Below are 23,886 nucleotides of genomic sequence, written 5' to 3'. Positions count from 1 at the left end.
ATTCAAGCTGATTAAGCAGTCTGGATTCTCTGAAGACCTTGTTGATCCTACAAGAAAAATTACTATCAAAGCATATGATGATGTTGAATGAGTTTCTAAAGGCACCATTACACTACCACTTCAGGTTGCCCTAACAATAGTGGATACAACATGTCAAGTATTGGACCTTGATCTCCCATACAACATCCTTCTCAATTGTCTATGGATCCATTCCATTCAAGTCATCCCCTCCACATATCATCAATGCTAAAAATTTTCCTTACAATGGCCGAGAGGTCACCATCCCCACAAACTCTCAACCTTTCTACTATTGCAAGCTACTGGAGGGGAAACACATCCACCATTACCCACTTAATTCCCCCGCTTCCACATCATCTATCACTTCGCCCATTGATCCTTCCACATCAAATCCTACTCCACTCGAGATCAAGGCCCAAGTAATTGACAAAGATTGTGGCAAGTATAGTCTACAAAACACACTCTATGTGGAGAACCTCTCCACATCTACTAAATCATATGATAGACCTAAAAAAATTGAGCTTCCAAATAAACCTACCATACAATGCAAAAAAGAAACTTTTGAGTAGTGGGGACCTTTAGATGCAAAAAACATGGAAACCAATGTAACCTCTTGGTTATATCGTGAAGAAGATGATGATCCAATTGAGATTCCTAGAGACAAGTATCCAAAATCTTTTGTAATGGCAGATAAGATGGGCTACAAAGGACATGGTGTAGGACCTAAATAAAAAGGATGAAGGGAGACCATTACACCCATTTCATACAAAAACAAATGAGGCTTGGGTTACTCTCATGTACCTAAGATTATTATCACTGGTTCTCCGACCGCCCCACCTTTTGATGTCGACGACTCCGATGAAGAGGAGTTCTACGAAGTACCTTATGAGTACCTTGATGACTTTTTCTCTGAAACTCGTATTATGATCATAACCACATCCATCTCTGATGACCTCCCTCTTGTTTATCTTAAACTAATCAATTGGGACCAACAAGGACCTCTGGTTATTGAGTTATGTGTTAGATGCAATGACAGTCGCAAAGACACTGAGAGGGGGGGGGGGGGGGAGTGAATCAATGTCTTACTGGTTAATGGAATATTTGAACTTATTTATAACTTTGCAACCCAAATTAATGTATCGGTAAACAAGTAATAATGCAGTGAAGAGAAATAATAGAGACAACATAAATGCACACCATAACACAAGATGTTTTGGCAAGGAAACTCGGTAAGGGAAAAACCTTGGTGGGATTTGCGACCCACAATATTTACTCACTGGCCAATATGAATAAATATTACTTACAATAGGGGCCTACACATGCAGGAAGGCCAACAACCTAGAGCTCACTGGTCAATGAAAGAGTCTCACTGACTACAAAATAGATAAATAAATCCAAGATAATGCACTGCTCAAAGTAGCATCTGCAATGCATGATTCAATACCGGTTTAAGCTCAGTTAGAAACCATAACCAAAAACCTTGTCGGCAAATGATATTCGCTTACATAACCTATCTTCACATGTTACCGAATCCTTTCGCTATCTTCTATGATCTATTACATAATCACCTCTCTATCTATCATATCTCAAAATGACCTATAAGATCTCATACATATATGAGTCTTTACAATACATCATGTTGGCTTACAAATAATTAATTACATTACAATACAATTGATATAAAAAAAACTTGTCTCATGTCGGCTTGAGTGCCGGTATGCTTCGTTGCCGGTGTAAACTAGATGCCGATGAATGAACTTGTTGTGCCTGCCGGTGTTGGTAGATAATGTCTACGTTGCTGGTGAACCTGTAGAATCCTGTTACCAGTTGGTTGCCATCAATGACAACATCAACCATTCTCATGTGAGTGTAGAATGCCAACAATCTCCCACTTTGGCATTGATGGCAACACTCATGAGAAAAATCCCAAAACTATTGTCCAAAAATGAAGTCCAAAACTGATCCCCCAAAAAAGAGTGTGCTCTCCCTAAGCAAGTGATTTCTTCTGTGCATTTTTCTCCATACTACTCCCCCTTTGACATCAATGACAAAGGATGTCAAAAAGAATCAAAGAGTACAAAATTCTACCTCATAGCCTGTAACCGGTTGTGTACAATTTGAAAGATATCTGCCAAAATTAGATTCAAGCTCTACATGAATTTATTACTATAAAAAATAATGGTTGCAGTTTGCTGGATCATGTCGGTCAGATAATGCATCTATTGCTTCGGTGATCGGTCTCCTTGAATTGTTGCTTTAGATAGCTCAACCCACTGAGTTATAAGACTGTCCAATCTTTGACCAAGTTTGTTTTTTAGTTCCCGGGCCTTCAACCTTATCCTTGCTTTTTCCTGCTCTAGTTTCTCTATCTTTTCCTCAAAAAATGCCATTTCTTGATAAAAAACTAAGGTAAGTTCCGAAGAACCTATCATATTATCTACTATATCATCTATCTCCTTTTGTGTTTTCTTAATCTCCTCATCAATGTCTTCAGTCAGGTGGCGAGGCTTGCAAGCTTCTTTATACAAATCCTTATATTCCAAAATTGTTGAATTAAGTACCGGTAATAAGGAATCAATATGCTCAGTATAGTCCTTGATAGTCTTCTCAAACCTGTTTCTTTATTTACCTTTTCCTTAATGGTTTCTTCATTGATCTTATCTATAGTTAGAACATTTGAAGCAATAAATTTGGACAATGCGTCCAATTTACTCAAAGAACCATCAATATGATCTATCTTACATGCCAGTGCAATCATTTTCAAAATAGAAAATGTATCATCAATGGCCTTAAATGCTAAGGCATTGCAATCTGTGATCCTCTCAATTGAATCCAAAAGAACGTCTGTTACATTTTTAGGTCTGAAATATGTAGTGGATGTGCTCGGTTCTGCAATAAATTTCCTTTCATCAGACACTAGACCAATTACCTTAACAATTTCTTCCTTGTTTCCATCATTTATTACTTCTTTATTTATAGTTGCTGCTAGTTTCTCACTCTGTGTTATTACCTCTGCTTGTGCTGGTTTCTCAGTGTTAGGTTTCTTAGCTTTCGCCGATATTTCAATGTTTTGAGAGTCAACAGTGTTAACCGGTGACTAAGAGATCTCAATGTTGATAGCATCAGTTGTCTTAACCTCTGCAGTCTCTTTATCCATAACAATATTAAAATCTTGTGTATCTACATTCATAGTAAAAATAATTTTTGATTCTAGATTAGTATCATCATGAGTTATTTCTTCAACCTCCTTATCTGGTTGACTGTCTGTATGTACTGGTGTCTCTGAATTTATTGGTGGGGTGTCCTATGTTGGTGGAGAAAGGTTATCTTTGACCTTTATAATAGGTACACTACCAATTTTACTTTTACCTTTATCCTTTTGATATACCTTTGTAAAAGACATCCATTTTCTGTCTATCCCTTTCTTCTTTCTTTTTTTTTTCTACAAAAAATATGTCCCATTTGTCTGCGGTTTCATTTGCTATTTCTTTCACTCTCCTTGCCATTAGACTAACATGCTAGTGACCACTCACAAAAACTGATCGGTTGGCTTCAACAATCACTTCATCAATCTCCTCTTGGGAATTTACAGGGTGAATAGCCAACAATGCTTCAACCTTTAACTTTTTATCCATTTCCATCACTGACATTCTTTTAGCCTCTAATCTTATGTATAAGTCATTTGGTAGATCATCTACAACCTCAATCAAAACTTTCTTGCAGATGTCAAGACGCAAAATAATGCTTTCCTCTATTGTCTCCTTATCAGAATCCTTGAAAGAATGATAAAATTTATTCACATTACTAAGATTATCTGCTTGTGTTATTTCATTGATCAATTCCTCCGATGTAAGGGTATCTGGTTCCTTAGGTTGTTGTTTCTTCTTTGGAGTTATTTTCTTCTTAGGCTCTCTTACAGCTTGCTGCTTCTTCCTTAATGTTCTTGTCCTTTTAGGAGAAGGAGAAGGTACCGGTGAAGGTTTCCTCTTCTTCCTTTCAACTCTCTTAAACTCTGTTGCCTTACCACTATCTGTATCCGAAGAAGTGACAACCGGTGAAACATGAGCTACCGGTTCCAGTCCTTCCGGTTCGCTAGCATAAATACCACTTAAGCTCATCACATTTTCCTTAACTTCTTTAGCCATTTTGGATGCATCTTTGATGAATTTTTCTCTACTTTTGCATTGAAACAACACTCTCAATAGTGTCAGCATTGCCAAAATTTCTTCAGAAGGTTCCTTAGGTCCATCAAGAAGTGTCTTAGCATAAGCCTCAAGAATATTCATATCAACTTCATTTCTTGTCTCTATTATCCAAATAGTTCTAGGAGTAACAACTTCCATCCATGTTTCATCTCTTTTGATTACAAAACAAATTTGCTCATCATACTTATCCACAATACTCTGCGGTATTCTTTCTCTAGCTTTCATCTTGGTTTTAAAGTTTTTGAAATAGTTTGCTACAATGTTATCACTATTAACACAAATGCTGGTAATAGCTTCCATGATCTGTCTACCTACAGGGATGTCATATGCAAAGTCCTCATGACCAATGCCAAGTATCTCCTTTGTGAAGTAAAGCATTAAACACACAAGTAGATTCCTAAAATGAAATGTTCCCTTCTTATCACCCTTAATGTTTTTCAAGTTATCTATCAATTCATCCTTAAGCCACTCACGGATGTCAATTTTAGCATTGTTCTTAACCATCTCAAAAGCACTATATATACACAAGCTAGAAACATAATTTAATCTATTTGAATGCGTAACTCTATATCCAAATACCATGCTCACATATTTCACATTTGCATAATTGATATCACTAACCCTAAGAGATCTGTTGTCAGATGTAGCTCCGATTATGTCCATAACACTCTTGTTTGGTATCTTCTTCTTTTTGTCAAGTCTAGTATCAGTTGAGGGTAAACCAGTAACAACCTTGATTACCTCCTTAGTGATTTTAAAAACAAAATCTAGCCACATAAACTCCCCATGAACTCTGCTCAGTACAAGATGAACTATTTCATCCAGAAATTCAGGAATGTTCAGAATTTCAACAAATCCTAAATCCTCAACAATCTTATGCTCCGACTTGACTAAACCTTGTTCATAAGTTATAACATATTTGTACATGTTCCTCAAGTCATCAGACCCTAAATTCTCTATGTTGCAGTGGATATAAATCCTCGGGTCTTCGACAAAAGCAACTCCCTTCGAAATCTTAGAAAAGGTTCCGATGGAATCATCTTGCTTAACAATATTAGGAATGATTTTAAACACGGGTCTAGGGTGCTTAATATTCTCTACCATAGTAGGGTTTGCAATAAATTCAGGTGCAAAAGATAAAGATGCCATTTCGAAAGATAAATACCTTTTAACTTGAAATCCTTGAATGCCTGAAAACACCTTGCTGCTTCACCTTTGGAATGCCTTGCTCTCTCTTTGCGCTCTTTGAATGCTTGGATGCTTGGTGAATTGAAATGAGGGCTTTCCGGTGCTTTATAATAAAAAAATGTTCTCCAACAACCGCATTAAATGCTTTCCGATTAAGTGAAGTCTTAACATATCTGCCGGTAAAGAAGAAATATAACTTCTTACCATCAATCGAGGGTAGAATGCATGATTTTCAGTTTTCTGCCATACCCCCTAAGGATTATTCCTTAGCTAGATGAATAATCTCCTACCGGTGGAGGGTTACTCTATTCTACCAGTGCAGAGATAGATTCATCAAATCTCTAATCTCTCTTCTTAATCCATTGTTTTGAAAATTCTTGCTTTATTTTTTATTTTTTTCTTTTCCCTTCTCATTAGATCCTTTATTATTCTCCGATATAGTCTTGCTTCTACACAAATTTCAATATGTCCAATCTTGTTTTGATTAAGTAAAAGCAGGGTTTTGAAAGGAACCCGAACCTTTTACAAAGCAGGAGATATCAAAATAACTAGAAGAATTCGTGCCTGATCACTTCAAAAACTAAAACAGATCCCAACCGAACAAAAAGGGATCACAACCCACATTACATAACATTACATAAAAAGCTAGCAAAGGACAACATTCGGTAAGCAAAATGACAGCAAAAAGACAGAAAATGAGACCACTGCCAAGACAAAGACAGAGACAGAGACGGCTATATACTTTTCATGATATCCTTAGCATGGACAGCCATCTGCTTCATGTTGTCTGTCAAAGTCTTTAACTCTTCCAGATCACGACATTTGATGTTGCCCTTGATCCTTGTATTGGCTCTGGTCCTCTTCTCATGACCTTTTTTATTCGATTGTTCCTTGTCAACATCCTTCCCTGTGTTGTTCTCAAATCTATTGATCAAGATGTTCATGTTATCCACTGAAGCTTTGAGGATCTGGAAGTTTTGTTCTGCAATCCTCTTAACAGTGAGTTCCATCTCATCAATTTTGCTACCTAGGTTGTTCATACCAGTTTCCATCCCTTTCACCTCCTTATTTTCTTCCATCTCTTGAACCTTTTTTTCAGTGGCTATAATTTTACCCACCATGCTTTCAATGGCTTCCGCATTGTTAATTGCAACTGCCAATTTTTTAACATTTTCCATCAGGGGTTTCTTGCCATCCGTTGCTCTTTTGACAATCATCATATCTTTCTTCAAGCTGTCTATTTCCTTCACCATTGAACCAACGGTCTCACAGAAGCCCTTTATAGTTGCATTTTCACCACCACAATCACTAAGCTTACCACTTTTGTCCTCTTGATCCTCTTTCTATATACTTGGGGTGTTCACACCCTCAATGTTACCTGTGACCAGATTCTCCTCCCCCTCCTTATCTTGTCCCTCATCTTTTTTATTCTCCTCGGCCTCCTCTTTAGAATCAATCAAAATTTGGCTAATATCTTTATTGCTTTCCTTGCTAGTCTTCTTCCTCTACATTTGCTTTCCAGTAGCTTTCCCTTTCTTTTTTTTAATAAATTTCCCTTTGAAGGATTTAGCCTGTTGGAACCCTAAAATTTGCAATTTTTAGAATTCCAAATTCCAAGACAAGGAGCAAGAAAAATTCTAAATATATATATACATATATATATATATATATTGAATAGGTACAAGTAATATATTTTATATTTGTTGCACAATATGAAACCATAACATAAACACAATAATGGGCATAAAAAATGGAGTGTGAAGCACCAAAGGGGGTATTTACATCATTTAAAGACCATTTATCCATTATATACCCATAAAATAGCCTTAAAATACCTCTAATATGCCTAAACAACTTGTAAAGTGACAATTAATTACATAAACTAAGGCAATTTCGGGATTTGGAATTATTTTTATTTAAAAGGGGGGTGTCTTTTCACCCAAAGGGGTATGAAAACCATTCAAACACATATATATGTGTGATGTAAAATGTAAAGAGAGGAGAAAAAGAGAGAATAGAGAGACAAGAGGTGGAGGCAATTTTGTACTTTTAAACTTTTTATCAAAAATTATACCAGTTGCATTTTCTTTCTCATATGTGTTGAGAGTTAACATATTTTCAAAAGGCAGTTGCTTGTGATATTATCTAAAGGAGATAAGGTTATTTGTGTTCTTCCAGTGAAATTTTGTGTTTCATATTGTAGATTTGGATCAAAAATGATTTACTTGTGAATTTTAATTGTTCCCTGTATTTCTTCCTTGGATGGTCTCTTAAAGTTAGGGTTAAATTCATTCAAGCAGTTTACAATATAGACATTGAAGTAGAGCTCATAAGAAATAGTAACTGACAGACTCGTCGAGAGGGGGTGGGTTTAAAAACTGTCTCATAAGTTTACACAATAAGTCCTGAAGAAATATAAGACTCTGTAGCCCAAATAAGAGGAAAGGCACTGATCATTTGTAAACAAACCCTTTAACCATCCCAATTACCCTTTACTTTTAAGCATTAGGATTAGTAGAGTAAGTATAGTAAGGTAATTTAGCCAAAGTGTAACATATATACTTTTACAAGATACATAGATCAATACACACATCTGAAATCAATCTGTTTAAGAAACTTATGCCATTCTGAGACTAGGAGCTATCAGATTAAGACACTAAATCTGCTATAAAAAGAATTAGCTGAAGGAACAACTAGTGAGTAGGTATACCCGCCTAGGTCCTGCAGAGCCTAAAGTGAGAGAGTTAGTAACCAAATAGGTTCACTCTATAAGTTGGCCAAGTCAATTGGAGGGTTTGATCATAGGAGTTGGCATTTCCTTAGAACCTATCCAATCTATTGATTTGAGACCCAACACAGCCTCAGACTCCGAAATATCTGAATCCACCACAATCCTTTTCCTTTTAGCCTTGTTCCTACCTTTTTTGCTAGCCTCCTCTGAGTCGGCCTCAGTCTATGAATCAAAGTTAAAGCCACTGGCTTCACTCTCCATGTCCTCATCTCTTGCATGTTTTCCTTTAATGGGTTTTTCAATGCACCCCCCTTTAAGCACTTTATAGACAAGAGCCATAAGACCCTGGTGAAGGGCATGGTCACCTTTGGGATCTTTCTGAATATCCTTGATAGTGTGGTCCATGGAGCACGCTAGATAATGTGGCAGGCTCACATTTTCCCCATGGCGGAAATGGTTGAGCAAAACAAAATGATGACCATAGGCTCTAGTAAACCTACCATCCAAAGTAATATAGGTGATAGTAGCGAATAAAACAAACCTCCATGGCCTGCATATCCGTTTTGGGGAGTGATAGGAATTGTCAACTTTCACCATCTTCTTCCTCTCATCATCCATGATAGGGAATTTGTCCACTGCTTTATCAGAGATACTAGGGTCCCTATAAAATTTAATGCACTCAGTCATCATCCCCATAGCTTTGGCAATAATCTCCTCATCAATAGTCATCATCTGGGATCCGACCAAGATTTTGCCATTCTTCTAGTTCTTAATAATGTTTGGTAACCGTAGGATCTTTCTCACTAAGCCTTTCCATAAACACACTCAGACCCCCCTCCTGAAGGATATCCCACACTTCCTTGTTCTTCCTCCATTCTGAGCAAGAGGTAGGTTTAAACCTTTTTTTATTTCCTCCCATTTTTCCTCCGCTATCCCTAAATTTCCTTCTCTCAGCTCCAAATCTTCTTCTCTGGTTTCTGTGGATGTCTTGAAAAAAAGCATAGAATCTGTGCCAAACAATAATGAAAAGACACTTGAATAAATACTCATTATCTCCATAATAAAATTGCTTTGAAATAAGAGGATAATGCATTTAGAAATTATTGTTGATAGTGCCATGTTGCCTCGTCTAGATACGGTCCAGATCGAGCAGAGATTTCACATCACATGCGAGCTCACTCTCACCGTAAGTAGTAATAGTATCTTCCATTTGGCATGCCAGGTTGGCTACCTAGTCTGCGCATGAGTTTGCTTCCCTATACACATGTGTGAAAACACACATTTCAAATTCATCACTAATTTTCTTAGCCACTTTGATAGCATTGCTTATTGACCAAGAAGGAGGGAATTTCTTATTCAAACAATTGATTATATTCAATGAATCTCCTTCGCACCAGACTCTAGTGCAGTTGGTTTCCTTAGCCAGGACCATCCCATGGTATGCAGCCATAGCCTCAGCTACGTGATTTTTCTGATTTCCTATGGGTATACATTTTATAATTTTGCATTTTCCCCATTCGTCCCTAAGGACCACCCCACATCCTGCTATACCAGGATTGCCCTTTGATGCACCGTCAAAGTTTATTTTCATCTATCCATTGGGCGGGCTTACCCATATCACACCCTCTATAGGATTGTTTTGAAAGTGTTCTCGACCTTTTAATCTCCACTTCTTGAATATTGTTTGATCATCCTTGTCTTGAGGATTATCAATACCACCTATTATATTCATATTTTCCACTATATTTCTTTTTATTTTCTCAAACACAGTTTGAGCCTTAGACACCTTCTCTCTGAAGACTCTTTCATTTCTCTCTTTCCATATACCCCAACACATATGGGGTAAAGCTAATTTCCACAACAAAGTAGTAAATTTGTTCCTTGAAGGATGATACCAATAATTAAAAACCTCTTGAACTGACTTTGGGAAACTCCAACTGATTTTGAAACGATCCAGACATCTTCCCTAGACATCAACCGAAAAAGGGCAGTGAAAGAGCAGATGGTTGATGGTCTCCTCACTCTACATGCAAAGAAAACAAACACTAGGCATACACATACCTCTTTTTATGAGATTCTCAATAGTTAGAATTTTATCTTGAAGGGCTGTCCAAAAAAAAATATTAATCTTAGGGATAAGGCCTTTCACCCAGGCCTTAGCTCAACATGGACTCTCCATTTTAGAATACTGATGATAATAAAGAGAAGCCATAGTGAATTTACCATTTGCAATGAGTTTCCAAATTAATTGATCTTCATCTTCCACCACAACCATAGAGTTCATAATTTTCTTCAAAATTCCCAAGGACTGATCCACCTGAGATAAATTCTCCCACTGTCCATCTTGCCAGTAATCTCCCACCCTTGATCTATATCTTTCCTTGCACTGGTTCTAGAATATGCTCCACTCTGGACTTTCACTCAAAGGGGAATCGAGCAGCTAGGAGTCTTCCCAGAATTTGATAAGGTTCCCTTTCTCCATCTTCCATTTTGCACCTCTGACAATTAAATCTCTTGTTCTAGAGACATTTTTCCAGACATTGGAGCCAATTGGGATATCTTCCACTTTGAGGAAGATTTGAAGTGTGGGACATTGCCTTTTATACTTGTTGTCCCATATCAATTTCCATTCTCCCTAGTTTTTATACCCTCTCTAGATCTGCTTGGCCATAAGGTATTCATTCATGTCTCTTATTCTTCTAAGACCCAGACCTCCCTTTCTTATTGGCTTCCTTGTCCCACGCAATCAGATTCATTCTCTTCTTCTCCTCAACCTCTGTCCACAAAAAAGTTCTTTGGATCTTTTCAATAGCCTCCGCATACTTGGCAGGAATCTTGAATAGGCTAATGGCATAAAGAGGGATACTTTGAAGAGTTGAATTCAACAATTGAACCTTACCAGCTTGGCTAAGAAGAGAGCCCTTCCAGCCGGCTAGCTTCTTGTGGTATTTATCCACCAAAGTTCCCCAGTAAGTGTCAAGAGGATCATGGCATAAGGGCAGCCCCAAGTAGGACGTTGGAAGACTCCCCAATTGACATCCCAAGATATTACTTATTTTAATCTTTCTTCTCTCTGAAGTATTGATAAAGTAAATAAAACTTTTAGTCTGATTAATAAGCTGCCCAGTAGCTGATCCATAACTATCCAAAAAATTCTTTAAACTTCTAGAATCATGCACTGTAGCCTTCCCCATAATTATAGAGTCATCTACAAACTGCTAGTGGGAATAGACTTGATGTGCTGAAGAAGGTTTCAAACCACAAAACTCCCCCTTCTCAACCAACTTCCCTATACCTCTTCCCAGACATTCCACCATGATAATAAAAATAACCGGAGAAAGGGGATCTCCCTCCCCGAGTCCCCTTGAGGACTTGAAAAAAGGGGAGGGAGATCCATTAATTAAAATAGAAAAAGAAGCCGAAGAAACTAATTGCCTTATAGGACTAATACTTCTAGAACAAAAACCAAAAGCTGAGAGAACTTCCATCATTAAATCCCAATCCACTCTATCGCAGGCTTTAGATAAGTCTAGCTTCAGAAGAAAGCCTTCCTTTTTATAATTAGACAGAGAATGAATGTTTTCATGGACTGAGATAATCAAATCCAAGATTTGTCTACCGGGGACAAAACCACTTTGCTCAAGAGAAATGATAGAAGGAAGCAACTTCAGGATTCACAAGATTAGGACCTTGGAGATAATCTTGTAAAGAGAGTTGCAAAGACTTATAGGTCTGAAAAGATCCATGGAATCAACTCCCATCTTTTTGGGAATAAGAGCAAGAAAAGTGCCATTTATCTCTTTCAAAATTATTCTAGCACCAAAAAACTCTTTCACAGCTCTCGACACATCATCTCCAATAATATGCCAATACATTTGAAAAAAGAACATGGGAAAGCCATCCGGGCCTAGCGCCTTATTGCCTTCAAAGGAATTGATAGCTTTTAGAATCTCATCATTGGAAGGGATAGTAATCAGGTGAGAATTTTGATAATCTTCCAGGATAGTAGGGATACAATCCAGAAGGTTCTTTTGGGCCTTCTTATCCAAATTCTGATCCTTAGCAAGTAGATTGGAGAAGAACTCCACTGCAGCCCTACTCATAGATTCTTCCTCTTCAACTCTTCTACCATTCATTTTAATTTGAGATATTTTGTTGATGGCCTTATGCTTTAGGGTGGACATATGGAAGTATTTAGTGTTTCTGTCCCCTTCCTTCAACCATACATTTCTTGACCTTTGTTTCCAGAAAGTTTCTTCTTTTGCTATTATGTCATGATATTTCATTAGGATTACATCTTCGACATCTCTTGAAGTATTAGTATATCCATTATTTTGAATCTCATCCTGAATATCTTTTAGTTCTGAGAGAATTGTAGCTTTCGAGGTGAAGATATTACCAAAGCATTCCTTATTCCACCTCTTGACATTTTCTTTAACAAACTTCAACTTTTTGACCACTTTATACATGGCATTCCCTTTTATATTGACCTGCCACCATTCCTTGATCTTGCTTTCCATATCTGGGTGTTTAGTCCACATTCTCTCAAATCTATAAGGGAAATGTCTTCTTCTATTATTAGCCTCTGCCATAAAGGATATAGGATAGTGATCCGATCCTGCCCTTATATGAGCAGATAAAGAACAAAAGTAAAAATTAAACCAATCTAGGGAGATAAGAGCTCTATCAAGTCTAACCTGGATTAAATCCTCACCGCTCCTTCTATTAGTCCAGGTAAATTTAACTCCTTGAAACTCTAGGTCATGGAGAGCATTATTATTGATAAAGTCCATTAAGTCCAATCTACTATCTAGATTAGTTTGGCTCCCTCCCTTTTTCTCATTTTCCTTCAGAGGGGTATTGAAGTCCCCCAAAATCACCCAGCTATCTTTAGCAAACCTACTTCTTAATAAAGTAAGTTTATTCCAAAAATCACTTCTACTAGTCTTAGTGTTAGGAGCATACAAATTAGTTAAGACCCATGAAGTGCTATCTTTCAGATGCTTAAATCTGATACAGGCTAGATTGTTGTCTTGAATCAACACTTCTCCTTCAACATTATTTTTGTTCCAGAAAGTAACAATACCTCCCAAGGCACCTTCTGAACTACCACCACTAATTCCTCCATTATTGAACATCTTCAGACCCTCTACCTTATCTTTAGACATCTTGGCTTCTTGAATCAAAAAATATCTGGGTTTTTGTCTCTAATCATACTTTTTATTAAATCATGTTTGTGAGGATTATTCAATCCTTGAATATTCCAAGAGATGATCTTCATGGTTTTTTGGAAATACCTGCCTCAAAGATGGTTCTTTGAGTCCCATCTACAATGTTCTTGCTTGTTTCCATTGTCCTCTTCTTTGCATTTGAATATCTTCCCGGAGAGGTATGCTGCGCCTCTACATCCCCAAGCATGCTTATGGTATTTCTAGTTGATGTGCTGTTATTGATATTGCTATTATTCTTTTTTTTTCTTGATCTTTCTTTTATCCTCCACTGTTTCTTCTTCCTCCTGTTTAGACTCACTCTTTCCTAGTGCCTTTTTGATGTCTTCCTCATCTCCCCATTTTGGCTCTTTGTCCTCTGGAAAAGTCAGCTTCACCTTAGCTAGAGAGGCTAATGAGATCTCCGACATCCCTTGATCCAGAATGTTATCAGGTTGAGCATCATGGATCCAGTCTATTTCTTTTTCTAATTCAGGAGAATTAGAAACTAAGTTGAAATTGTCTCCTTCCTTTTTATTGTCTTTGGATTGATTATCTCCATTATTCTCATCATTATTTGAGTTTTGCCCTATCTTCTCCTCTCCCGTTTCCTCATTTTGGCTGCTAACTTGTGCTTTTCTTTCTCCATAATCTGAATCCTTGCCATTCTGCTCCTTCTCCTGATGAGCTATTTTTTCATTGATTTCTTTCTTCAATTCATTTCCCAGCTCTTTGATGATTTCTTCCTCTGTCCTGCCAACCTGGGACTATTTTTCCTGATCTTGATTATTAGATTCCGAAGCTTTCAAAGAGCCATCTACTTTTTTCCACACTATAGGTTGGGAATGAGGTTTGACCACATTACTAGGACATTTTTTAGCCCAATGCCCAACTTTCTTACAATGAAAGCAAGCAAAAGGGATTGTTTCATAAATAATATTTTGCTTCCATTTCCCAAGTTTAGATTCAATCTGTATCTCTTGTGGCATATCTGTTTTGGGCCCAACTCCTACACATATCTTGGCATAAATATGCCTTCTTCTAGATGTCATGATTGGATCAATAACAATCAGCTCCCCAAAGGCATTGGCTATTCCTGCAAGCACATCTTCCTCCCAATATTCCATTGGGAGCCTAGGTAGCTCTATCCAAACATGAACTTGGGCTAAATTTTTTTTTCTCTCTGCCCACATTAGGGTACCACTTTTGGATGTACATTATATATTTTCCTATCACCCAGGAACTAGTGCAGAGGATGTTTCTGCGGTCCTCCTCACAAGAGAAAGAGAAGGACATGCATCCTTTGTTCATAGCGACCACATCTACCTGACCTTTCAAACTCCACTTCCTCTTAACAAACCCACGAACTACCTCAATATTCGGTCTCGTCCCATAAAATTTACCAATCAAAGTATTTTCCATTCTAGCAATATTATGATCTATGATTTGGTCTAGAACAAAAATGGTGAAATTTCCCTGAGATGTATTCAAGGTATTTTTGACCGGGGGCAAGGACGACTTACCTTTAGGTTTGACCCCAAATAGAGAGGACAACTTGCCAATGTGTCCATTCGATCTGGGTCCCCCCTTAAGACCCTCTAAGCTCAGTGGGTTCTCGAGATCCTTCCCAGAAGAACCTATTCCTTCCACAGTATCCTCCGAACCACTTGCCATTTGCTATCCTAGAGTCACTTCTGGTTTTACGCCTCCCAAATTTGAAATTTGAACCTGACCATTCCCACTACCTCCTGCAATCTACTTCTCACGTGGTCTTGGACCTCCCCCTAGGTCCCCCAAATCCAAAGGAGCATTGGGATCTTTGCCACTAGAGCTCCGTCCTTCCATAAGACTCTCTAAATCTCCTGCAGCATACTGTCCCAATGCCGAACTAGAACTCCCGCCCAAAAAAATTGAATTTTGGGCCCGACCGCTCCCCTTCTCCTCCCTGCTCATTCTTTGATTCTTGCTTGTTAAAGGGTTTTTGTCCAATCTTGTTAGATGAATAACAAGTTACATTATTCCTCTGAATAGCTTTTCCATATCCTTGATTAGTTTGTGTTCTGCATTGGTTAGATAAATGTCCAAATCTACCACAAACATAGCATTTAATATTCATTCTGCAATTTTTTGAGTTATGACCAATTTTATTGCATTTGGAACATTGACCGGTGGGTAAATTTGTATTCTGATGATTTCTAAATCTGCACTGATTTTCTCTATGACCAAATTTGTTGCAATTAAAACATTTCCCATTAAATTTATAAGCATTAGGTTGTCTTACCGGTTTGTTGTGATCTTGATTGTTTGCAGTCCCAAAACTTTCTCCGTGTTCAAATCTAAGTCCAATTGTATCTCCATTAGGTTTCTGTCTTTTTAACATGTCATCAAGCCTTTCTGAACTTTTCTTGAATTTGTCTTTGTGTTCATTTGCAGTGACCAACTCATTTTCCAGAATGTCAACTTGTCTCCTAAGATCCTCTTTATCATGTTGCATGTGAATCAGATATATCTTTAGCATATCATTTTCATGACAAAGTCTCAGATTTTCATTACCTCCATCATTAAGTCTCCTAGTCAAGTCTTCTTCATTCTTCTTCCTATCTTCAGTATCCTTACATAGCCTCATGGTTAAATCTTGCATTTCATTCCTCATGTTACTGTTCTCTTGTCTTTCCTTCTCTGCAATATCCCTAAGAGTTTCCTTTTCATCATCATGTTTATGCATTTGCTCATGAAGTTCCTTCCTCTTGTTTTATGCTATAACCAAGTTCTCATGAAGTCCTTTAATGAATTCCTGGGCAATCCTCAGATCATCTTCAAGTTTCATATCCTTCAGTTTGTCTGCATCAAAATCTTCAAGAGCTCCTTCCAACTGTTTTCTCAAACTCTCCATCGGTACCGGTTTCAGAATCTTCCTCAAGCCGTTAGGCTTTGCAAATAGAGGACCACGCTCTGATACCAATTGTTAGATGCAATGATAGTCCCAAAGACACTGAGAGTGGGGAGGGGGGGGGGTGGTGAATCAATGTCTTATCGGTTAATGGAATATTTGAACTTATTTATATTTTTGCAGCCCAAATTAATGTACCGGTAAATAAGTAATAATGTAGTAAAGAGAAATAACATAGAAAACATAAATGCACACCATAACACAAGATGTTTTGGCGAGGAAACCCGATAAGGGAAAAACCTTGGTGGGATTTGTGACCCACAATATTTAATCATTGGCCAATATGAATAAATATTACTTACAATAGGGGTCTGCACATGCAGGAAGGTCAACAGCCTAGAGCTCATTGCTTAATGAAAGAGTCTCATTGACTACAAAATGGATAATTAAATTCAAGACAATGTACTACTCAAAGTAGCATCTGCAATGCTTGATTCAGTACTGGTTTAAGCTCAGTCAGAAACCATAACCAAAAACCTTGCTGGTGAATGATATTTGCTTACATAACCTATCTTCACATGTTACAAAATCCTTTCGCTATCTTCTATGATCTATTACATAATCGCCTCTCTATCTATCATATCTCAAAAAAGATCTCATACATATACGAGTCTTTACAATACATCATGTCAGCTTACAAATAATTAATTACATTACAAAACTTGTCTCATGTCGACCTGAGTGCTGGTATGCTTCAAAGCCAGTGTAAGCTAGATGCTGATGAATGAACTTGTTGTGCCTGTTGGTGCCGGTAGATGATGTTTGCATTGCCGATGAACCTGTAGAATCCTGTTACCAGTTGGTTGCCATCAATGACAACATCAACCATTCTCATGTGAGTGTACAATGCCAACATTATGCACAGATGATGATGCCATATTAGCACTTTTAGAGATGCAAAACCTAGAAGACCACACTAAGGTTTGCGGCACACACCTATATCCAAATGCATACTTTGATAGTCAAGTCAACTCCTTTAGTCATAAAAGTGATAATAAAGAGAAAAATCAAGAGTCCCTTGGTGAAACCCTTCATGAGGTACCTTTGGACCACAAAAAAGTTAAAAAAGGTATATCCTCTAGTGAAAACCTACAAAAGGCGCTAGAGGATGAGGGAATTGACTTGCCACTCATGGTACTTCCTCCTGACACATCATCCATGTTGATTGAAGACACTGAAGAAGTCAACCTTTTTACTCCTAAAAATCCCAAGAACACATTCATGGCGAAAACACTGAACAATCAAGAGAGACAAAACACCATAGCCTTTCTTCAAAGAACAAAGTAGAACTTCACTTGGTCTTATGCAGACATGCCATGATTAGACCTAGAGCTAGTAGTCCATCACCTTGTTCATCTAGATGCCAAACTTGTTAAGCACAAGTTACAAAAGATTCATTCTCAAATCACTCTATTGGTCAGAGCATAGATGAAGAAAATGCTAGATGTAGTATTCATGTGTCCTATTGATTATCCACAATGGGTCTCAAACATAGTACCAGTTGGCAAGCTGACTGGGGGCATCCACATATTCAATGATTTTAGAGACCTCAATAAGGAATGTCCTAAGGATTAGTTTCCTTTGCCAAACATTAACATAATAGTTGATCTCACAATAGGACATGAGATGCTCTCCTTAATGGATGGATTTTTAGGATACAACCAGATCAAGTTCACGGTTCAAGACCAACATAAAACTGCCTTTACTTCTCCATGGGGTACCTTTTGTTACCAAGTGATGCTTTTTGGGTTGAATAATACTGGTGCAACCTATTAGATGGCTATGACAATAATCTTCCATGACCTCCCACATGACATTATGGAGGACTATGTTGATGATCTCCTTGGAAAATCCAAGACAAGAGGACACATTGCAGTATTGACACAAATATTTGAGCACCTTGAAAAGTACAAACTAAGATTAGACCCTAAGAAGTGTGTCTTTGGGGTTACTTCCCGAAAATTCCTTGGTTTCATTGTGTCCAGATGCGGCATTGAAGTAGATCTTGAAAAAGTGAAGGCCATCATGGAAATGTCTCCTCCCAAGACTCTCAAGCAGCTACGTAGTCTACAAGGTAGACTTCAATCTATTCGGCGATTCATCTACCAACTTGTTGACAAATGCCACCCATTTTTTCACTTACTTTGCAAGGAAACTAGATTTTAGTGGGATTGTTTATGCCAAAAAGAATTTGATATAGTAAAAAAATATCTCGCTTCTCCACCAGTCCTCATGCCTCCTATTCTAGATAGACAACTCCTCCTGTACATATCAACAACAACAATCATACTAGGGGCACTCTTAGCACAAGAAGATTATCAAAGTAAAGAACATGCGGTCTATTATATAAGCCACACCCTAGTCAGTTGTGAGATGAACTACACATCAATTGAATGAGATTGCCCTGTCTTAGTTTTTAGCACATAGAAGATTAGACACTATATGCTCAATCAAAAGACCAAAGCTCATTTGCAAAATTGACCCCTTAAAGTACTTCCTATCAAAGGCTTCTCTTACAAGTAGAATGGCAAAATGGGTTATGATACTCATTGAGTTTGACATTGAGTACATAGATAAAAAAGCAATTAAGGGACAAGTCATCGCAAATTAGTTAGCAGAAGAACCTATTGAAGCAGACCATCCTCTCATCACAGACTTCCTTGATGATACCATAATGACAGTTGCATAGACCACTCCCTAGAAGCTATATTTTGATGAATCCTACACACAACAAAGATTAGGTGCAGACATCTTGTTTGTAACCCCAAATGGAGACTACATTCCCAAGTCCTATATATTGGATTTCCCATGCACCAACAATATCTTTGAGTACGAGGCCCTCATCATAGGACTTTGCATGGTTTTCACATGGAAAATCACAGACTTATCTATCTATGGAGACTCTCAGTTAGTGATTTAGTAGGTCAATGATGAGTATCAGATGAAAGATGACAAGTTGCTCCCATATTGTCGCATGGCTGAAAACCTTAAACAACATTTCACTTCAATCCAGTTTGAATAGATACCCCAAGAAACAAACTAAGCTACAGACGCCATGGCTACCATTGGATCCTTGTTACAAATGCCAGAGAACAATACCAAATGCGAATTCCTGGTTTAACATCTCTTGTGCCCACAGATGATATGTTGGAATATGAAATGATCTGCGAACTTGCTGGTCCCAATTCTCCCTGATATCAAGACACATACACCTATGTGAACAATCAAACCATCCTCCCTCATTTCATTAAAACCTAGTAGCAAACATTCATCCATCAATCCTCTCACTACACAATCCTTGGAGAAACCCTATTTCAAAGACACTTCGATGGAACCCTCCTAAGGTGTTTAGAAAATGAAGAAGCTGAATGAGCACTGTGAAAAGTACACGAAGGTATATGCGGAGCACACTCAAGTGGCCTCACATTGGCTAAAAATTTCATGAGAATGGGTTACTATTAGCCTACTATGGAAAAAGAGGCCTATCATTATGTCAAGAAATGCATACCCTATCAGAAACATGGTGACAAGATACATGCACCATCTCAAGCATTACAATCATTCATCACACCTTGGCCCTTTTCTCAGTGGGGTCTTAATCTCATTGGAAAAATCCATCCCACTTCCACCAACAACCACAAATTCATCATCAATGAAACTGAATATTTCACTAAGTGGGTGGAAGCAATTTTGCTTACTTATAGTACTAGCACCCAAATAACAAAGTTTATCTTGAAGTACCTCATTTGTTGGTATGGAATTACAAAGGCCATTATCATTGATAATGGAAGACCTTTCAAAAAGTAGCATGTCAAAGAGCTGTGTCATAAATTCAATATCCAACGTCGCCTCTCCACCCCATATTATCCACAAGGCAATGGTCAAGACGAGGCTTCAAATAATACCCTTATCAAAATCTTGAAAAAGATAGTCAATGAAGCTGGCCATGATTGTCACTTACAGATTCACCTCTTTTTCTTGGGCCTATCGCACCGACATTCGCACACCCATCGATGCCACTCCATATTCACTTGTATTTGGTTTTGAAGTTATCCTTCCACTTGAGATAGAGCTTCCCTTTCCAAGGATATCATTGCAGAACATTCTTCTTGATGAATAATATAGAGTAGCAAGACTTCCTGAACTGGAAATGAGCCTTGATGAGAAACGCCTCAATGCTTTGAATCACCTCAGGGTTTATCAGAACCTTCTTAGACTTAGTTACAACAAGAAATTCAAGGCGTGAGAATTTGAAGTCGATGATCTTATCCTTAAGTAAAATAAGAGAAACCTCCAAGATCGAGAAATGAAAGGCAAGTTTGAGCCTAATTGGCTCAGACCCTATGTTATCACAACTAAATATGACTCTGGATCATATTAGTTGGCTACACCTGAAGGAGAATCATTGGATGAACCAATGAGTACCATCCATATGAAGAAATTACATGCTTAAGTCTTGAGGGAATCCTAAATTTAAAATTAAAAAAAATAAAAAAAATCGTAAAAATACAAAAAAAAAAGCATAAAAATATAAAAAAATGCAAAAAAATTAAGAAAAATCATTTTGTCCATCGATGAAATCCACTATATGGTGCTTTGGGAATGTACCTTGGTGAAACCTATTTTTTAGGCATCAAGGTAAATTAAATCGAATCCACTATCTATTCAAACACTTATCACATCCTCGCTCACCCATTCATTCCATTTCATCCAATCATCCACACTTCCATAGAAACTCTAGTCCTACCCAATTTGTGTAGGCACTCTTTGCCCTAAGTGACACACTTTCAACACACACCACATCCATACCCTCACTGCCTCCTGTCATATGAAATGATGAACTAATCCACTGTTGTGAATAAGGATATCCCCATCAAACTTAGATTCCTCCTAGTACACCGAGCTTTCCCATCCATCTGATATTACCTAGATTTGCATGCAATCCAAACACCCATACACAATGTCTTAACCAAATCCAATCAAAGATCCTCTTGACTAGCATCCCTCCCAGTCAGCTTAATATATTGCCTCCCATTGATCTATTCCATCATCATGCCCATTGGAATGAACTTTCCCATGACTAGCAATAGTATCCAAATCCATGTCCTACTCTTGGAAAGAGATGTTTGTTGGCCAAACGAGTCATTTTCTTAAATTATCTTTTCACTTGAATTTTATTTTTTTGTCCTACGACTATACCTATTCATAGCTGCCTTGATCTTTCTATATCTTGGTATGTTTGGGTTGGTGTACATTGGGGCATAGTTTTTGTCATATGATGCGTTTGATGGTTTCTCATGTTTGATCCAACAAGTATTGCATTCACTTTGAGTATGTTGGTATATGTTGTCTGGCCCATGTTTTGTATATGCCAATCAAGTCCCCGTAAATCACTTGAATGCACGAAGATACCATCCTGTAAACACCTAAAATTGTTTTGCTTAATTAAATAAATATTTTTATTTATTTAAGTATTTTATCCTAAGTCTTCTATTAATTAAATAAATCTTTATTTATTTAATTAATTCATTTAGCCTCTTCTAAGCCTTTCCTAATTTAAATAAATATTTTTATTTATTTTAAATAACCCTTCTCCCAAATTAAATAAATACTTTTATTTATTTAATTATTCCCCTTCTTCTATTAATTAAATAAATCTTCATTTATTTAATTAATTCATTAAATTTTTCCTCTATGACACATGTCACTTATCTCTTAATTCCTACACTACCTACCCTCTCATCAATTAGTTATTTCCTCTACCTACCCTCTTATCCTAGCCAACCATTTACCTTTACACCTCTTAATCTTATCCTTCCATTTCCTAAAGCGTCTTCTATATAAGAGGATACTCTCCTTCATTATCAACCCTAATTGATGCGTCTAATTAACCTTATGCAATCAAGCCTTCTTGCAGTCAAGCTATCAACCACAATCTGTTCTTTATTGAGCTCTTGTGCACATATAAAATATGAGAGAAAATATAATAAACAAGATCAATGGAGATAGGAGACAATGGAGATTGAAACCCTACTTGACATGTGAATGGTAATATTGTTTATTTTGCGATTTGCATGATCTTAGGTATCTCTATTGGTGTATGGTGGATATTTCATTTTAGGACTTAGATTGTTTGTGGTTGGATCTTTAGGGTTTTAAAATAGGTTTTCATCATCATATTTTTACCATATACATTTTGGCATGCCCGGTGGGACCCTTGTCACTTTTATTTTGACATCCTGTTTGTAGATTTCTTGTTTTGAAAAGCAGGTCGGATTTGTGATGATTCTGATTTATTCTGCGTTTGCGACTGGTTTTTCTGCGTCTACGTCATGTTTCTGCATTTGTGCTTTTTTGTTTTTGCATTTTGTTTTTTTGCAGGTTTCGTGTCCCGAAACAACATCTGTGCATCATATAATCGCGTCTGCGCGAGATCTTTTCGTATTTCTATATTTTTCTGTTGTCGCGGGTGTAGGTTTTATAAAATCATGTCTCTAATTCATATTTTCACGTTCTTGATCAAAAAACACGTTTTTGTTGTTCATCTCTTTTGTAGGTTCCACATCTATGATTCCACGTCTGCATCTCATCTTTTTACGTCTATGTTTAGAAATCATGTGTATGTTCGGTATAATCGCGTTTTTAATTTCAATTTTTGGCATTTTATCATTTTTTAGGGTTTTTGATTTTAGTTTTGTCCTAATCCCTTGCATTGGGCTAACGAAATGGTGCAACTGTTAAAAAGAAGAAATAATGTTTGTCAAAGGCCCCCCTTCCACATTTGGATTTGGTTTTTTAAAATTTACCTAACTAGTGTGCTTGTAGGTGGGGGTAATATATCAAAACTACTAATCATTTGTTGTAGGGGTAATCTAGGTGTGTGTCTTTGGATTTGTAGTCTAATTAGGGTCACATCTCTTTTTCATTAGGGGTTAAAAGAACTTGCTTGAAGCGTTTGGTGAGCTTTGCACATTTCATGTTTATAACCCTAAAACTTGATAACAAAAGTATCCTCTCCCCTCGCCTTCCATTGGATCTTGGGTGTAAGAGAAATTTTTATCATTTTCTATTTAGGTACTAGGGCCTGCCTCCCAAGTAGCCCATAAGGCCAAGTGAGAGGGAACGACCAAAGTGGTAACAAGCTAAAGCCAAGCTCTTACAAACCACTATAAATAAAAGTGTTTGTGACAAAAGTTGCAAGAAATGAGTGTTACATGCTGCCATAACGATGTTATGACTCCCTTAGAGTCCACATGACATGTAAAACCTTGTGGAGCGTAACCTCTACAAGACTAGGAGGCCTTCCTCAACGGAGCATAACACGTTGCTGATTATGGCCACTCGAATGGATGCCCTTACTAGAAACTCATTTTAGAAGCCAAAAACCTTCTAGTTGTTGGTAGAGGAGGTTCGACCTCTGATGCCATCTCACATTCTTACGGTTCTTAGTAGAGATACAAAGTTTGCCATGGGGAGTTTTCATGGGGACTAGTGCTTGGCTGTCCCAGAGAAGTGAATGACTTGGAGTGGAGCCAGTGTGGTCAAGCATCCACTTTGAATAAGCATAGTTGGGAAACCAAGTGAGAT

This window comes from Cryptomeria japonica, chromosome 11, assembly GCF_030272615.1.
Source record: "Cryptomeria japonica chromosome 11, Sugi_1.0, whole genome shotgun sequence".
NCBI lineage: Eukaryota > Viridiplantae > Streptophyta > Pinopsida > Cupressales > Cupressaceae > Cryptomeria > Cryptomeria japonica.
This window is presented reverse-complemented; position numbering follows the sequence as displayed.